This window comes from Balaenoptera borealis (assembly GCF_965194805.1).
Source record: "Balaenoptera borealis genome assembly, chromosome: 10".
NCBI lineage: Eukaryota > Metazoa > Chordata > Mammalia > Artiodactyla > Balaenopteridae > Balaenoptera > Balaenoptera borealis.
The window spans coordinates 73,016,071-73,032,883 of NC_138874.1; positions in this window are offsets into that span (position 1 = coordinate 73,016,071).

Below are 16,813 nucleotides of genomic sequence, written 5' to 3' on the forward strand. Positions count from 1 at the left end.
TCCGCATGGGCAGAAGGACTAGAGAAACATGTTACCAAATAAGGTTTTTATTTTCTGTGACCAGGTTTCACAGACAGGAGGGTTGAGGTGAGGAGACATCTGACTTTATAACAATAGATCACAAGTGACTCAATAGAGGAAAAAATACACTGAAGTCGAATCATGAAGAGTTCTTGAGCCACAAGGCATTTTTCTAATCTGACTTTGTACTAACATATCAAGTCTTATAACACGGTAGTATATCTATTTATTTTAAATTTTAAGTTATACAATACAACTAAAAATCAGCTATATCCCTTCCAAATTCCTGAAGATGGTTTTTGAGATGGAAGAAAACAGACCATAGTTCAAAAGATAGAAAAAATTTTAAAACACCAAAGAAGCATTCAAATAGAACACAAAAGCTATGTCTTACAACATCTATTTTATGCAGTAAATATAAATGTATAAATCTAACTCACAGAAGAAAGGCTTATCTCAGTCAGGACCAAAACAAAACAAATCTCAGGCATTCTACAAAAATATGCAATTAAAATAAAGGAACTTAGGAAGGTTGAAAGTAAAGAGAATAGCAAAAATATCCCAGTTCATTGTACCTAAATAGAAATCTGGGTGCTAATATCATACACAGTTACATTCAGGGCCAAAAAAGAGGATTGTGTCATAATAATATTGAACTGTATTCAATATAAAAATATTGTACTCAACATAAATATTCAATATAAAAATATAACATACTGTATGATTTTTTGTTCAATGATTTAGAGTCATTTTTATTTATTAAATAGCATAGCACTAATAAACAAAGCAATAGCCAGAGTAAATAAAAGTATAAATTTGGCAAATCACAAAATCATTAGAAGATTTTAATGCAGCTCTCTCATTCAAACCAATAAGTCAAGAAATTAAGGATGATTAAAATGCAGAGAATCTAAATAATATAATTAATTAGACTGATCATATATATAACACATACATATATTTATGTAAACACATGTTTATTTATATGACTAGGTCTCCATGCATTGCAAACAGAAAGTTTACATTCTTTTCTACTGTCCATTTTCTTATATTATTTCATGAAGAAGATCTCAAATTAAAAAAGAAAATAAAATGAAAAATAGCAGAAACTACTTTCTATAAAGTCAATAGAGTCAAACTGGAAATACATAACAAAGGTTAGTCACTGCCAATAATAACAAGGAACAATTTTGGAATTTTAAAAACTCTTCCCCAAACAATACTTTGGTCAAGAAAAGCTGAAGATAGCTCATGGAACTTTCTTAAAACTCCTTATCAAAAAATTTGGGATTCTGTTTATAACTGTAATCATGGGAAAATGTACAGCCGTTAATATTTTTAGTAATAAATATGAAAAAACAAAAACAAGTGAATTGAGAATTCCATTCAATACATTTAAAAAATTAAATTTGCTGAAAAGGATATTGAACAGAATATAAGCAAATTAAGAAGTTAACACAGAAAAGCATCATACAATTAATCATGATACAAAAGGTATTTCTTTGGGAGAGGAAGGAGAATAGAATAGAATACAATAGAATATTTATTTGCCTAGTCAAGAAAAACAAAAATAAACTAATAAAAGAAAAAGAAAGGAAGAAAGGAAGCTGGGAAATAATAGAGTAAGAGAAAGCACAAATATACAAACAGGTATTAAAAAAGAAGAAACAGAATTATACATACATGTTAATGACTCTGAAAACCTGAATAAGATGCCCTCTTTTCTAGGAAAATACAAATGATCAAAATGGACTCCAGAAGAGATAGGAAAGCCTAAAGAGCAAATCCAAACAGTTTTCAAAGAACTACGCCCTGTAAAACACCTGATCCAAACTTTTTTCTAGCTGAGCTTTTTGCAAACACTGAATTTAAACTGATCTAGTTTGTAAAGTTAGGGGGGGAAAAAAAGCCTCTCAATTATTTTTTGGAAAGCTAGTAGCACATCTCTGACATGAAACTAAAAGAGATAGCACAGAAAAAGTCCAGAAAACTCTCACAGATATTGATGCATAAATCCTAAATTAAATATTAGCTTAAGTAAGGACGCATAAATGAGAAATGGGGCAATGTGCCAATGGCAGCCTATTTGTGAGTATATTTCTTGGTCATTGGGTCCAACTACGTTTCTGAGACTGAAAGCAGTGTCCTGGCTGGAGGAAATGGAATGCGATTGAGTACTTGGACCAAGGGCCTCCGGTGCTTGACCAAGTGCTGCTGAGCTAGGGGTGTTTGTAGAGGACGGGTCTGGAGCGAAATGCAGGTACCAGGCAAAGACTCTAGGCGGGTCTGAGTCTGAGAGGTTGAAACGCCTCTGTGAATTGTTCTGGGACTCTGCTGGAAAGTAGCGGTGAGCATTGACGCCTGGCCTCAGAGGTGCGGTGGGGAATGAGGGCTGGCCTCCCCCTCCAGGACAGAGGTGCAGGAGCGCGGGGTGACCACAGTGGCCTCTGGGAGAGAGAACTCTCCTCTAAGCAGGAACAGAGTGGTCTGCAAGACAGGAGCCTGGAGCCCAGACCCAGGGGCTTCGTAGCTCCTGAGCACAGAGGAGATTTATCTTAGACGGCGGGGAGGAACTTTGAGAAAAATAAAAGTGTAAAGAGTGAAAACATCAAAGTAGCAACAAAAGACAAAGAGAAATGTGCCATGCTTTACAACTTACCAAGCTTCTTTACAGCTTTTAGCCTGTTTCTTGTCAAGGTTTGGACAATGACCACGCCCAGGGAGGCTGGGAAGTTAGGGATCACACCCCCTCCCCCCGCTCCTGTGCTCCCCCTCCAACTATGATGAGTCACAAAATAAGTCACATGCCAGGCCCAGCCACCCATCCAGGCCACGTTCTCCCCACTGTTGGGGCTTTCCAGCCTGAAGTCCAGCCCAGCTTGGAACGCCCCAGGGTCTTCTGAACCCATGAAGCTGTCCCTCTGCCCTTTGCCACATTTAACTCCATTGATTCCACATCTTCCTCAAAGCCCTGGAGAAAGCGATTTGTGTGAATGATGAGGTAAAGTGAGAAGGTTATATGGCAGAGCATGATTGATTCCCTGGGGCTTTATTGTAATAACTTTAATCTTCTGGAGCTCATCTGGTATGAATTTAGGAACCGTGCGGCATTTTGCTGAAATTCCCCCTTAATGCAGCCCTCGCTCTGCTGGCCTCGGTGGTTACGGAGTTTGCCATGTTTATGATTTGGCCCCAGGCTCCTTATTAATAGGCCTTGAAAAGAGGGTGTGGAATGTGTTGGCTCCTTTAGTTGTGCTTTTCTTGGGGGAAGAAACAAACAGAAATCTCTACCTTGAAGTGCATCTGCGCTCTGCCTTCCTTGAAAGAGAAGTAAATCAATTTGTGCTTCCCAGGACTAGTTGGGTGGAGAAGAGTCTGGCACCTGTACGGTCTCTGAGCTCTTGATGTTTGCAGATCAGTGGAGAGAAGTGGGCTTCCTGAGGTCTTTGTAACAAGGAACTCAGGTCCTTCCACTGCTGGGCCCACCAGGGTTAATAAAAAAAAAAGACACTTGGTTTGGGGTGCAGCTCCCTCTATTTTAACAGCTCTCCTGGTCAAATCTGCCCACACTGGACATCAGGAGACTTGGGGTCAGATCCCCAGGCTTACTGACTTCGGACAGGTCGCCTAACCTCTCTCCACATCAGTCCCTCAGAGCACTTCCTGGAGTGGCCTCCAGGAAGGAGGGGTCCTCTGTGCTTTGCACTCACTGGGCATGAGGGTCCCAAGGTCAGGAAAGCAGAGGCTGATCATTCCAGTGATCGTGAGTCTAGTGCACCTTCTGAGCTTTGCATTCAGAGCCTCTTCTGCAAAACCACCTGCCAGCAGATGACGACAGGCCAGGTGCTGCGTTAATGGAATGAGACGTCAGTGTTCCCGTTACCCTCTGAGGCTTTTGTAAATCAACAGAAAGCAAACAGAGGTGCCCTTGTGACCTTGATGGAGCCGTGTTGTGACCAGCTGAGATGGTAAGAATTGTGACACCTTGAGGTGCAATGTGCACTTCACAGTTTCCAAAGCACTTTCACATACTTATTCTTTGTAACCAAAGGCTTTGGTCAGCCTTGTTTGCGAGCAAGGATGATAGTACGGAGGCTCAGCACTGTTAAATGACTTTCCCTGGAACACAGCAGGCGCGCTGCCTGATAGAGACAGGCAGTGTGGTCCTCCCAGGCTTCAATCAGAAAGCGCAGATTTTAGTCCTGGCCACTCACCAGCTCTACGGTTGGGCAAGTTATTTATGTCTCCTATGCCTGTTTCTTTCTTAAGTTAACAAATGACAATGAGATTGCCTGCTTTGTAGAGTTCCTGTGTCAACTAAAAATCTAACGTATGTCTATTTCCCAGGAGCATGTCGACACACAGTATATGCTCAGTAGAGCTAAGTTCACCTCCTCGCTTCTTTCACTGTGTTTCCTGCACTGTAGGTATTGCACAGATATTAACAGACAGTAGTAACCAGAAGAGAATGTTCAATTTGTGCACTTGCTGGCACATCTGTTTGAAGGTTGGTGATGCCCAGACCTGGCTCTTGGGTCACCTGGCAGCTGGTATCCTCCACGCCCTCCTTGTCTGGCACTGTCTACTGTGAGCTCAGGATTAAGGGGCCCATGTGGACCAAATCCCTCAAAGCATCCATGTGAGCCCCCCGCAATGCCACTCTTCACCCTCAAGGGGCCTCGCCAGGCCATATGACCCAGAGGAAGTGTATTATTGTCTCTGACCAGACATCCTGAGTATCCTACTACGTTCTGAAAAAAATCCAGCACTAAGAAATAAGGCAGAAAAAAGCCAGCTGTGAGAGCCTACATTGGATTCTGAACCCTGCCAACCCCCTGCTTCTACTCTTGCTAGTTCCCCACTCTGGGCCTGGCCTCATCTATATCCCAGCAGCTGGGGAGGAAAGGGGATGGAAGGGCATTAGAATGCAAGGACCCTCCACCAGGATCGGGACAGCAGCCACAAGACCCAGATCTATCGCACCCCTGGCCGAACCGCTGGGGCTGGGCTGTCCCGGCTCTCCAGCGAGCACTCCCAGGCACCCTTCACTCTGCTCCTCCCCTCTCCCTGGTCAGGGGCCCCACTGAGGCCGCCCGGCCTGCCTTAGGACCAAGCCCAGGCATGAAATACAGGAGGGCATCCACATCCTCTTCTCTGGAGCGACCACTCCTTCTATTCTTTAAATATGCAAAGGGGGAGAGAACCAGAGATCTAATCTTCCCTGAGGCAAGTCCGCCTGCCCTTCCCTTCCTCCGTCTATTTAGAGAAACAGTCAATCCCAACGCTGTGCCCCCTCAACCTTGGCCTGAGTTTGTTCAGTTGGGTTTTAGTCACCTGTGACTGTAAAAAACCCTTGCAAAAGGTTTGTAGATGTTCTATTCTAACAAGCTGGTGGAATTTTTATATCCCTGCTGTTTCCTTTATAAAAGCTTCTTAAAATTACATTTCATCTTAAACCAAGCCAAACCTCTACTCTGAAAGGTGTCCCATGAAACTCTACTGGGCACCCTGAGATTTCAGAGGCCTTGTCCTCCCGGCTTGTCCAAACAGACCACCCACACCCAGGAGCCTCCTGCGTGCGTGTGCGTGGGTCCTTATCACCGTCCAAGGCCAGGGCCTTAACCGGCCAGGTCCCCTTCTCACAGAAAACACTTCCTGAGAGACAGGGCTTGGCCAGGCAAGGGGTGGACTGTAGTAGATGCTGTGATGGGTCACCAGGTCCCCCTTCCGGCCCGAAGGACTTGTTTCTTCCAAGTGCTGGGAGTGTCACCGGCTGAAGGCCACCCCACAGCCGCCCCATCAGAAGCTGCCCTCTGCTGGAGAGAACAGCCTCACCCACGGTCGTCCTCTTCCCAGGGCGGCATCACCAGCAGCCCAGCAGGGTGGGAGCATGAGGGCCCCTTTCCCTCAGAGTCTGGGCTCTTAACTGGCGCCTTTTTAAGGCTGCCTCATAGCTTGACATCCCCCTCTGCTCAGTCCTGCTTCCTTCCCTCCCCTTCCACAGGTATCAGCCTCGGGAGTACTCCAGAATAAATTTGCTGCATATTAACAAAGTACACAGGACATAAAGACATCATCTGCAATCCCTGTAGTCCTGGGCTCAGACATTTTCAGGGGCCCCCTTTATCCTCCAGAACTCTGCAGCACTCCCCACCATGGCCCAATGAGGCCAACCATGGGGGCTCAGGTCATCCTGGGCATGTCCTGCCAGAGATGGACTGGTTGAACTCAGATGGCCAAGAGAGTGTCTAGAGAGAAAAGCAGAGACATGAAGCTGTAGGTGGTGGGACAAGAGCACTGCAGGGGGCATTCTGGCTCCTGGCCAAGGCCCCTGAGTGGGTCTGGGACGGCCAAAGGTGGACAGCTGCCAAGATGGAAGCTCTGAGGGCTGGAGCGTGGTGCAGGGGACAAACAGGGGCCGCTCCAGCCAGCACTGAGAGGAGCACGGCCTCTGCCTTGGCAGCTGGAGAAGTGTGGTCCCACTCAGCCCATGACACGCACCGTGGCTTTAGGGTGAGTCCCAGCAGGAGGGCCGGTGTCAGCGTGCCCTCAAATAGCTGTGCGGGCCGGACATGAAATAGCCGGCTGCAGCCAGATGCCCTTGGAGCAGGGTCTTTGTGAAGGGGGGGGGTCCAGTGAAAGGGGGCAGAGTGACCGTTTCCTGCAGATGGAGCCCATTTGTGCCCACGGGCTGCGAAAGGTGGGAACAGTGAGTGATACTACCCCACTCCTTGGTCAGACACTCGAGGTCTCTGTGGCCTGGCCACAACCTGCCCTCACTATTTAGCATCTGATACTCCACCAAATCATGCTCCTAGGTGCCCCCAACATGCCCCCGGTGTCCTCATCCTCTCTTTTGCTCCCCTAACCCTCTCCCTCCACCTGCCTCATCTTTACTTTTTAGATCTTTTCAGTCTTAAGCATTTAGGAAACCCCCTCCTTCATCCAACCTTTCAAATCTCCCCCACGATGTGCCTCCCCTCTGCCCTCCACCCCTCCTTTGTGTAGCTCAAGACCTCAGGCCCATCCTGATGAGACGCCCCCTTCCTCCTGCCCTGAGAGGGTGTGTGCCGCATAAAGGAGGGGAGAAGCTGGGATTTGTGGTTGAGTGTGAGTTCAGATCCCATCTTTTCCATTTATTGGTGACAAACTCCCCGAGCCCCAGTTTCCTCATCTGCAACAGAGGGATGGGTAACAACGTGTCGGCACCAGGCGAGCTCCGAGGACTCTTCATCCAGGGAGCAGAAGAGCTTCTGGGGAGTTTGGGCCGTCCACTCTGGCTTCTGCCTGAAAGCCATACTCTTGGGGGTCAGCCTCTGCCAGGACCTCCAGTTACCCCCCGAAAGGGAGGGAGGACGAGCCCAGGGGACCACAAGGGAGGAGTGCACCCTTGCCACTGCAGGGCAGACTGGAAGCAAGGAGCACCCGAGGGTGGCGCTGGGTGCCCAGGAGGGCCAGTTCTGGTGCTCAGGTGTGACTGCTGGGGTTGGAGACGTGGCATCGCTGAGATGACTCGGTTTGTTGGTCCCTCGGGGAAAGCAAATACACAGGGTGTGGGGAGAGGGGCCAGGGAGCCCGCTGAGTGCCCAAGGACAGGAGTAGAGGTGCCTTTCCAGATTCTTGCCCCAAATAGATCCCAGGAGGCGGGGGGCTTACTGGGCAGGCACACAGAGCCTTCGTGGCTGCGGCTGGCCTTTCTCACCATTAACTCACCCTCCCTGAGCTGACCTGCCAGAGGCGGAAAGTGTGGGGCTCACACTCATGCTGGCCTCCAAAGCATCCCAGATCTGCAGCTATGTAAGCCAGATGGGTTCTGTCCCAGGTGCCCGGCTGTTGGGGGGAGACTCCGGCTGGCTGCAGTGCTGAACGCCCCTCTTCCCTCCACGGCTGTGATCTGAGCTGAGCTTAGCACTGGCTGAGCAGTGCCCAGGGTCCTAGCGCGGACACTGCAGGCGGGGCTGGGAAGGTGGAGGGGGCCAGGCTAGGGAGCTTAAGGCTCTTTTTAGGGGCACGCTGGGTGCTGCCACCTACTGGTGCCCCTCCTCACTGGGCACAGACCCTAAGGGGAGCCTGAAGTAGGCAGCAGGCCACTGTGAGGTCTGACAGGTAGCTCTCCATCCAGGCCAGTTTCTTCCTTTATCTTATCTGCAAACTAAACGCATCTACCATCTGGCAACCTGGGGAGATGGAGGTCAAATTTTGCACACATGAAGAATTTCTGCCTGAATAAACAAGTTTTTTGTTTGTTGGTTTTTGGGGGTTTTTTTTCCCCTCTTGGTTCCTGGTCATTCTCAGAATCGATCCAGCTGTTCAAAGCCTGGGCCACCTCCTGGCCCCAGAAGTACTCTGGGGTAAGGACACCCCTGGGCTGGCTAAGTGAGAGGAGGGAAAAGGCGGGTCTCACTTCTGTGGTCCCGGGCAGGAGAGGCCTGCCCTTGTTTGGGGTGGAGGACGGGCAGGTGGCAGCCCACCCCAGCCTGGCCCTGCCCTCACTGCTCTTCCTGGGGTCCTGGAACTGGAGGCTTGCTCCAGGGAGGGTGACTGACATTTACAGACAAGCACCCTCTTCCTCCGACCAAGATGCAGCTCCTGGGAAATGCCCTCCCTCCCCGGACCTCAGTACAGCTCTCCTGTCCTGCCCTCCTTCTGTCTCCTTCCACCTCCCCTTTCCCCTTCCCCAGTGCTGATGGGGAGCTGGCCCTGGGTACAGAGATCAATTTATCTTCACTCCCATCTCCTATCAGTTCCTAGGCCTGCAGACAGGCTGGTTCTCACTGAAACCACGATTGCCCAAATTCCAGGGGCTGGTGCTTACAGAAAATAAGCTCCCATTTAAGAGCCTGTTAAGGGGCCAGGCTGAAAGCAGCAAGGGGGCAGGGGTGAGGAGTGGGTGCTCAAAACCTGTTTTTCTTGCTGTCACGTCTGACGCAGGGACCAGTTGCTTGCAGACACCTGCCTGAGAAGCCTCTGTGTTAAGACTGAGGTGGCCGGCAGTGACTACAGGCAATGAATTGTTTTCCTGACGTCTTGCTAAGGTCAAATCTGCTGAAGCAGCTGCACCTTCACCCTTGCATGAGCTGCTTCTTCCTGACGGCATTCCCAACCCTCTCAGTGAGTACACCAGCCTTTAGAGGTCCTGCAGCTGAGGGCATGAAAACCCCCAGGACCCTGCCCCTCCACCCACCACCTGAGCGACCTCCCTCAAGTCTTTGAGTCCTGGATTCATTCCTTGCCAGCAAAATGGGGATGAGAACCCCTGGTTCAGTGGGAGACAGAAATGCATGCAAGAACTGCTTCATAAACCAAGAAGAGTTGTAAATTGGGAAGACGTAAATAATAATAATAATAATAATAATAATAATAATAATAAGTGCTGGCATTCCCTGCACTTACACAGAATGGAAGCGTGCCGTCCTCCAAGCTTCTGGCTCCACCAAAAGGGAAGAGCAGATCCCACCACCTCTTCCAGCTCCTGTAAACAATGTTCCATTCTAAGAAGCTGGTGCCTGGGCATGACCTTAGCTGCGAGGATTTCAGATCTGCTAGGGCAGGGATGAGGGGGGCCCTCGTCAGGAGCCCAGAGAACCATGCCTGGAATCCTCCAGGAAGGTGCCAATGGGTATGAGACAGGAGGCCCATGGCCCACGCTGGGGCTCCCAGCCGGCCTGGGCCTCCGAGGCTCTGCAGACCCCACAGCAGGCCTCAGACACAGACCGAAGGACTGCGGGCCTCATTCTGGTCTTTGCGGTCAGCTATCTGTAGGGTTATTAAACTGCCTCCTCTCAGCTCTAGGGTAGAACCTAACCGTGAAGTTTCAGACCCCTGCTACACACCAGCCAGTGCTCCGCAAAGTGGGCCTTGGGTCAGGGGGGAGTTTGCCCTTCCACGTCCAAAGCAACCAAAAGACCGGCACCTCCACACCCAGACTGGAGCGAGCCGGGAACACATGGGCCATAGCATGAGTTCTGGGCAGAGTCTGGTCTGCATTGCCAGCTCAGCAGGTGATGGGAAGTCCATTCACTGTCTGGGCCTGGGTGTCAGCACCTGAAGAGTGGGTGAAGCACGCTTACCCTGCAGTGCGGCTGGGAAGCTCAGCTGAGCTGGCAGCGTGACCCGTCTCTGGACTCGTCAGGATCTGACGTTTGGCCAGACTGTGGCTGTCATCACACACGAGACCTCAGGCTAAGTGCAGCCTCAAAAGGCAGCTTGGTGCTTGGTCCCTAGGGAAGGACGCCTGTCCTCATAAGTTCAAGCTTTGCTTTTCCTTCAGACTTCAAGATCTGTGCGAGGTCTAATGGGCTCTTTCTACTGAGGCATGAGATTCTGATACAGCTAAGACTGCCGTCTCTGCGTGGTGGAATATCAGAAAAGCATGGGCCTCCTGAGGGCACTGGGACAAAATACAGCCTACAACTTCACAAACCAGTGGTGCTGTTGGACCAGGTACAAACTGAAGTCACCCATCTCTGTTGATAATGGCCTGGTGTGCAGGGACTCTCACCCCGCCCAGCCAGGACAGGACAATGTGCTTTTCTTGGCCCGCTTTGGGCAGGGGTTCCTGACCCCTCCTGAGTTATGAGCGCTCAGGGTTGGAACTTCCTGCTCAAAACCTCAACTCCAGTCAACTGGTAGACAGAATTATACCCACACTGACCTGCGGAAGAAGCCACAGAAGTAAATATTGCCTCGGGTCAGAGCCCCTCCTGGAATCTCAGAACTTTGTTGAAAGCTGCCAAGGCAGGGGTAATACATCACCACCACCCGTCTCTGTTTACAACCGGGTAATGCCTTTTATGACTGCCTCTCTCTATCCTGAATATTTGTTTTATTGCCCCTGTAGGGAGATTTTTCCATTTGGCAAAAATCATCAGATGGTTTTAGTCATGTTAACAACTGCTCATTAAATGCAAAGGAGTAAACAGTGAAATAAAGGTTTGTTTCTTTGTTATTTTTTTCTTTCTTTCCTTTTTTTTTTTTTTTTTTTGTTATTTACGGAAGAAAATCATGGGATGGGCAGTAAGAGGTAAAGAGTACTCAGATGTTGTCCCTCCTTAGCGCCTTGCCTGGGTGGGAAGCCAGGAAACCCTCCCTGCCTTTCAGGGAGCCCATTCCTTCAGCAAGGAGAGAGCGAAGGTTTTGATCTGTTTCAAGGTGAGGGCTTGCTGGGTGATCTCTGGGTTTTGGGCCCTTGATGCTTGATTCTTCTTCCCCTGTGGCCCAGAAATCAGGAGGTACATCTTTCTGTTCCTGGTGGAAAAGGCATCTCAGGGCTAGAGCAGTACCTGGAGAGAATTGGTGTGGAGTGGTTGAAAGGGAGAGCCCGGTAGATGGGTGGGTGGATGGATGGATGGATGGATGGGTGAGTAAACAGATGGAGGGGTGGATGGATGGATGGATAAGTGGACAAATGGATGGTTGTATTGTTGGGTGGATAATGAACGGATGGGGGGATGGTTGGATGAATGGATGAGTGGGTGTATAGAGGAATGGATAGATGTATGGATGGGTGGTGGAAGGGTGAATGGATGGATGGACGGATGGATGGAAGGGTGGATTGCAGACTTATGAAGGAAGTAGAGCACCTCTTGGTGGCAAGCCTAGGGCTGTGAGGCAAAACTTGGGTACTTTACAGAGACAAAGGGAGTATCAGTGATCCATCCGTCTGATTACAAACGTAAAAACTTCATTCTGGGAACCTAAGAAGAGAAAGGTTGCTGGAAGCTGGAAGCCAGTGAGATTTCATGGCTGAGACTCAAACTCGCAGTCAGCATCCTGGATTTGCATTGCTTAAAAACAACAACAACACCGCTAATTTACAAAGTTTTATTGATAACTTATCCCCAAACAAAAATATCTTTCAATGATCAACTTGTTTAACCTCCTCAGTCTGCGTCTGAGCAGTGGGGTGGGAGGATGCGTACCTTAGAGGTGCTGGCAATCCTCGCCACCCGAGCCCATCTCCCACTTATATCCCCCGCGCCAGGCTGCCAGGGGGACCTGCCTTTGCACTTGGCTTTGAAAGCCTCTCTGGGCAGCCTCCGTGTGCGGTCTTGTCCAGCACATCTGTGAAGAAAGACTTCAGACTCTGGCCACAGGGATGCAAGGTGGAGGAAAATGTACAAGTCCCTCCTCTGAACAGGGAGGGCCAGTGGGGCTGGGATCCTGACTTCTCTGACTAGGGGACCAGCTGTGCAGGCAGTAGGCCCAGCTCTTCCTCCATGACCCACAGCAGTGCTTGACCTCTTTCTATATCTGAGAATCCCTCCAGATAGGATACTGCTCATGTGATGCTCATTCCTGGCAAGACGGCTTCTCCTCCTCCCCCATACACAGCCCAGGCCTCCTAAACAGACAGAAAGGGTGTCAGTAGCTGGACTTCACATACATCTGCTCAGACCAGAGGAAGAGGAGGGCTGGTGATGCTGGAGAGAAGAAGCCTGGATCTCCTTGCCTCAGGCATGACCAGGACTATTTCTGGAAGGTCAGGATTGGGGCTAGTGTGTCATTAAACTGTTCATAGCAAAAAGGAGAATAAAAAAGATCATTCCCATACTGCTTTAATGCACCACTTGCCAGCATAATAAGACTCTGTTGTAGTAAAATTCAAGAAATTCTCTCACTGAGAAAGTGGGTGATTTCAGAACTTACCTTCCCAATGCCCTTCCCACCCTCTGCCCACAGGTCCTGAAGTTGCAGGCAGGGAGCCCACAGAGAGGGGCTCCATCGTGTCACGAAGAGTGTAAGACCCTGGGGTCGGGTTATCAGACTCAACAAATAAAAATCCTGCACACCTAGTTAAACTTGAATTCCAGGTGAACAACGATTAATCCCTTCTAGTGTAACTATGTCCCATGCAATATTTGGAACATATTTATACTAAAAAAAAAAAGACACATTTATCTGAAATTCACATTTAACTGGGTGTCCTCTAGTTTACGTGGCAAATCTACTCTTCTATCCTTCACCAGGAACAGCCCTACTCCACAGGCAGGCTGAGCTGGTTTAAATCCTCGCTCTGCCAAAGAGTAGCCATGTAATCTTAGTTCCCAAATCTGGGGAATGGGGTTAACACTGAACCCGCCTCGTAGGTAGATGTGGGGATGAAGGAGGCAAAAGGTATACAACACGGAGTAACTCCTGTGTAAATGTTATTTATCCCCCAGGGCACACACTTCCTATCACCCAGGGGTTTATGGTAGGGGCTGGTGTATACTCCAGCTCCAGAAACTTTGATGGAGCTCCAGATGCCGAGACCAGTCTGCCCAGAGGCAAGGGTACTAAGAGAGAGGGGTAGGGTTAGGATTGGCAGAGCAAATTCGGACCTGCCTCCACTGATTTTGGCGATGGGGTGCAGGCAGAGTTGCATTGGTGTGTGGGAGCTGGTGTGCAGGCTGGGGGCACGAGGATGTCCCAGAAAATACCACCCCTGCTTTAGAAGTGTCCATATCAAGGGAGCGTCTTTGGGTACAGCCACCTTACACAGACGATCTGGCTTGTTGGACGTGCACCGTCACCTAGGGTGAGCCCTGCCTGCATGTGTGTCCCAAAGCCAGCCAAGACCCAGCACAGAGCGAGCCCCATGCAGGAGCCCTGCCTCAGCTTCCCTGGGTCCTTCCCTCCAGGATGAACTGGGGCTCTTGGAACTGGCTCCTGAGGCCAATTTGGTATCCAGTCAATGAAAACATAGTCAGCCTGACAGATGCTAAGCCCGGGCCCTGGGAACAGGACTCCAAGAGGTTCCCTAGACACCTGCTATGGAAGTGACCTCCATCCCCGCACACACTGATGTTCCAGAATCCAGAGACGCTGGTCCAGAGAGTTGTGCCTTTGTCCTTGGCCAGCTCTGCCATGTTGGCCAAGGCCTTGAACTGCTCTGAACTTCAGGCTCCTGTCTTCAAAGCTGAGATATTAGGGCTTATTCCGCTGGTGTCATCTTTGTAAGAACCAAATGTGACGAATTCAGAGACAGCAAACTGAAGTCCTGTGTAAATATCTTCCTGAGGGCCTTCCCTGTGCCAAGTGCTTTCACACTTAGTAAATCCGAAGGCCAACCCTGAGAGATAATATACCCATTCCACAGATGATAGCATCGAGGCTCTGAGGTTTTGTCTTTCTCACAGGCCTCCTGGTTCCCAGGGTAGGACGTATACCAGTGAACCCCGATGCGAGATGTCAAAGGTGGGAGAGCAGGGGTGGGTAGGGTGTAGCCCCTCCAGGCCTGCACTCAAGGTTGTATGAAAGAAGACTCATGATTGGGGTGGGAGGGTCATGGGTATCCAGGGTTGGGGGTTGGGATCTCATGTATCCCCACACTCTTCCTAGGACCTGAGCACTCCTGGGTGAGCATTCTCTGGCCTTATCTGGATGGCAAGAGTGAAGATGCCATATCTCCCTTGTATTATTTTGTTTTACCACTTTGAGACCAAATGGTTTGTTTATAAAAGGGGGAGTGTCAAGCACTTTAAAAATGTTCTTTATTTATTTTCAAACTTCAGATCTTTTTGTACCACTGTCTGATTTTTTGCTATCTCCCCAACCACCTATACTATTGCACGCTTTGTTCGTTTACATCTACTTATTTTTTAAAACTTAAATCATGAAATCAGTCTTGAGCAATATCTGAAATGTCTGTTTTAATGTGCTAGTTATTTTTTTCTTATTACTTTAAAAAATAAATTTATAAATCTATGTTGTTTAAAATAATGTTTTTAGAATACCACCTGAAGTCATCTTGTTGGTTTCACACTGGGAAACAATGATTGGGTGCAAACTTTCAACCCTGTACTAAGGTCCTTCTCCGAAAGCGCAGTCACTGAACTCTGAAGGTGTGAACAGCCTAGACTGGGCAGAGGGCTGTGGGCAGGCACCTGGACTGGCACGAGGGGTCTAGAGACCATAGCACAAAATCGAGCCTTGGAGATGCACCTGTCTGTTAACCCAACAGCCAGACCCCTGCCTCCCTCTCACCTTGAACTCCTCATGACTGAGGTGTCCCTGAGGAGCTGCAGCTCTGAGTGCTGAGTGTGGGAGAAATCTGCAAGATCTCACAGGGAAGGTGGCATTGCTTTGGGCCTTGACAGGGAACTGAGTTTCCTGGCAGAGAAAGAAAGGTGGAGCCTTTTAAGCAGGGATAGTGCCATAAACAAAGGACAGAGGAGAAAGGGTAGTGGGCCCTGCTACCCTGAATTTGGGAGGCACCCCTGTGACAGAGCACAGAGCCCAGGTTAAAAAGGCACAGTCTGGTCCCCGGAGTGTTGACTTGTGCAGAGTTTTACATTTAAGTAGCTTGCCAACTTACAAACTGTGGACAGTTTACAGATCCTTGGCTTCCCTATTTAAAATCCTAACTCACTCCCCTTCCTTCTGGTCCATTTTCTTGAAGCACTTAATGACCTTCCACAGTTTATGTGCTTAATTCCTTATGTATAGTGTCATTTTCTTTTCCCCCATCCCCCAGAAGGTACACTCCAGGAGGAAAGGGGTTTGGGTTGTTTCGTCTGTTTGTTTGTGCTTCCTTTACTGAAGTATTTCAAACACTTATCCCATGTCTGGAACATAACAGGTGCTCAATAAGAATTTTACTGAATTAATGGAGGAAGTGATGGCACTGATGGGTCCCACACTAATGTCTGTCCTGGGGTTGCGGGGCGCGGCCAGACACAAGGCCCTCGTTTCCCTTCAGCCCACGCGGGTCCCTCCCAGTGGCTCCCTCAGGCTGTGGGAGCAACAACCGATTTGTGACCAAAAGCAAACAAGCGAGAGGCTTTGACATTGGCTTTGGCCGGACTTGCAGGTAAGGCTCCACAAGCGCGGCTGTCGCCGGGCTCTGGCCTCTGTGGTGTGGCCCTAAGTCCCGGCCACCCGATATATGACTGAACCTTGCAGCTTCACGCGTCTGTGCAGTGATCTGGGGCGGGCCCGAGTCTTGGTCCACTCGGACCGCAGGTGCGCGGGGGAGGTGGGGGGGGAAGGGGGGAAATGAGAGACTTCGCCACCAGAGGGCGCCCGAGCTCAGCCGCCGCTCGCCAGCTTGTCAGCAGCGGGCTAGGGCTCCAACTGGAAGATTTCCTGCCCCAGGTCTCCCGAGAGGAGGTGGAGACCGGGGGATGCCGGAGGACCGTCTTATCCATTGGATTGTTAGTTCTTTAAGGGCAGGGACCAAGTCAGTGGGATTCCCGGCTCTACACCCAGCACTCAGAAGCAGGCTCGGCCCGGAGTGAATGAATGAATGAATGAATGAATGAATGAATACAGGTTCACAGAGCACCTAATTGGGCGCGAAAGTAGTTTGGAAAAAACAAAACAAAACGAAAAATGCAAAAGGCACCCATCCCCACGGCCGGAATCCCGGGGCTCTCGCAGCTTCCTGCTGATTGCCCCTTCCCTTGGCCCCCAGTTGGAGCAGCTGAGCCCAGGCCGGGCGGGCCCCGCCCACTCCCCCAAGGCCAGAGATCCGGGACTCCAGAGACTTGTCCCCACCGAACACCCCTTGAATGGACGCGGGGACAGTATCCACTCCATTGTCAGGTTATGAGGGAAAGAGCAGAGGGAGGTGGCCGGAGAGGCTTGTGACCACTAGCGAGGCTCAGAAGGGCACTCTTCTCACCCCTGCGCCTCCCAGACCGCCTGCTTGCAACCCTGTGCTCTGCTGGGGCCATCTCGGGTGTCCAGGTTAGGGTGCGGCAACCTGCCAGGAGGGCTGGACACCGCCGAGAGACGACCCCGTGGGTGTAGTTCTCTGGACCAGAAAGACGAGGAGCACCCTCCTGGATGTGGGGGGAGAGGGGAGTTC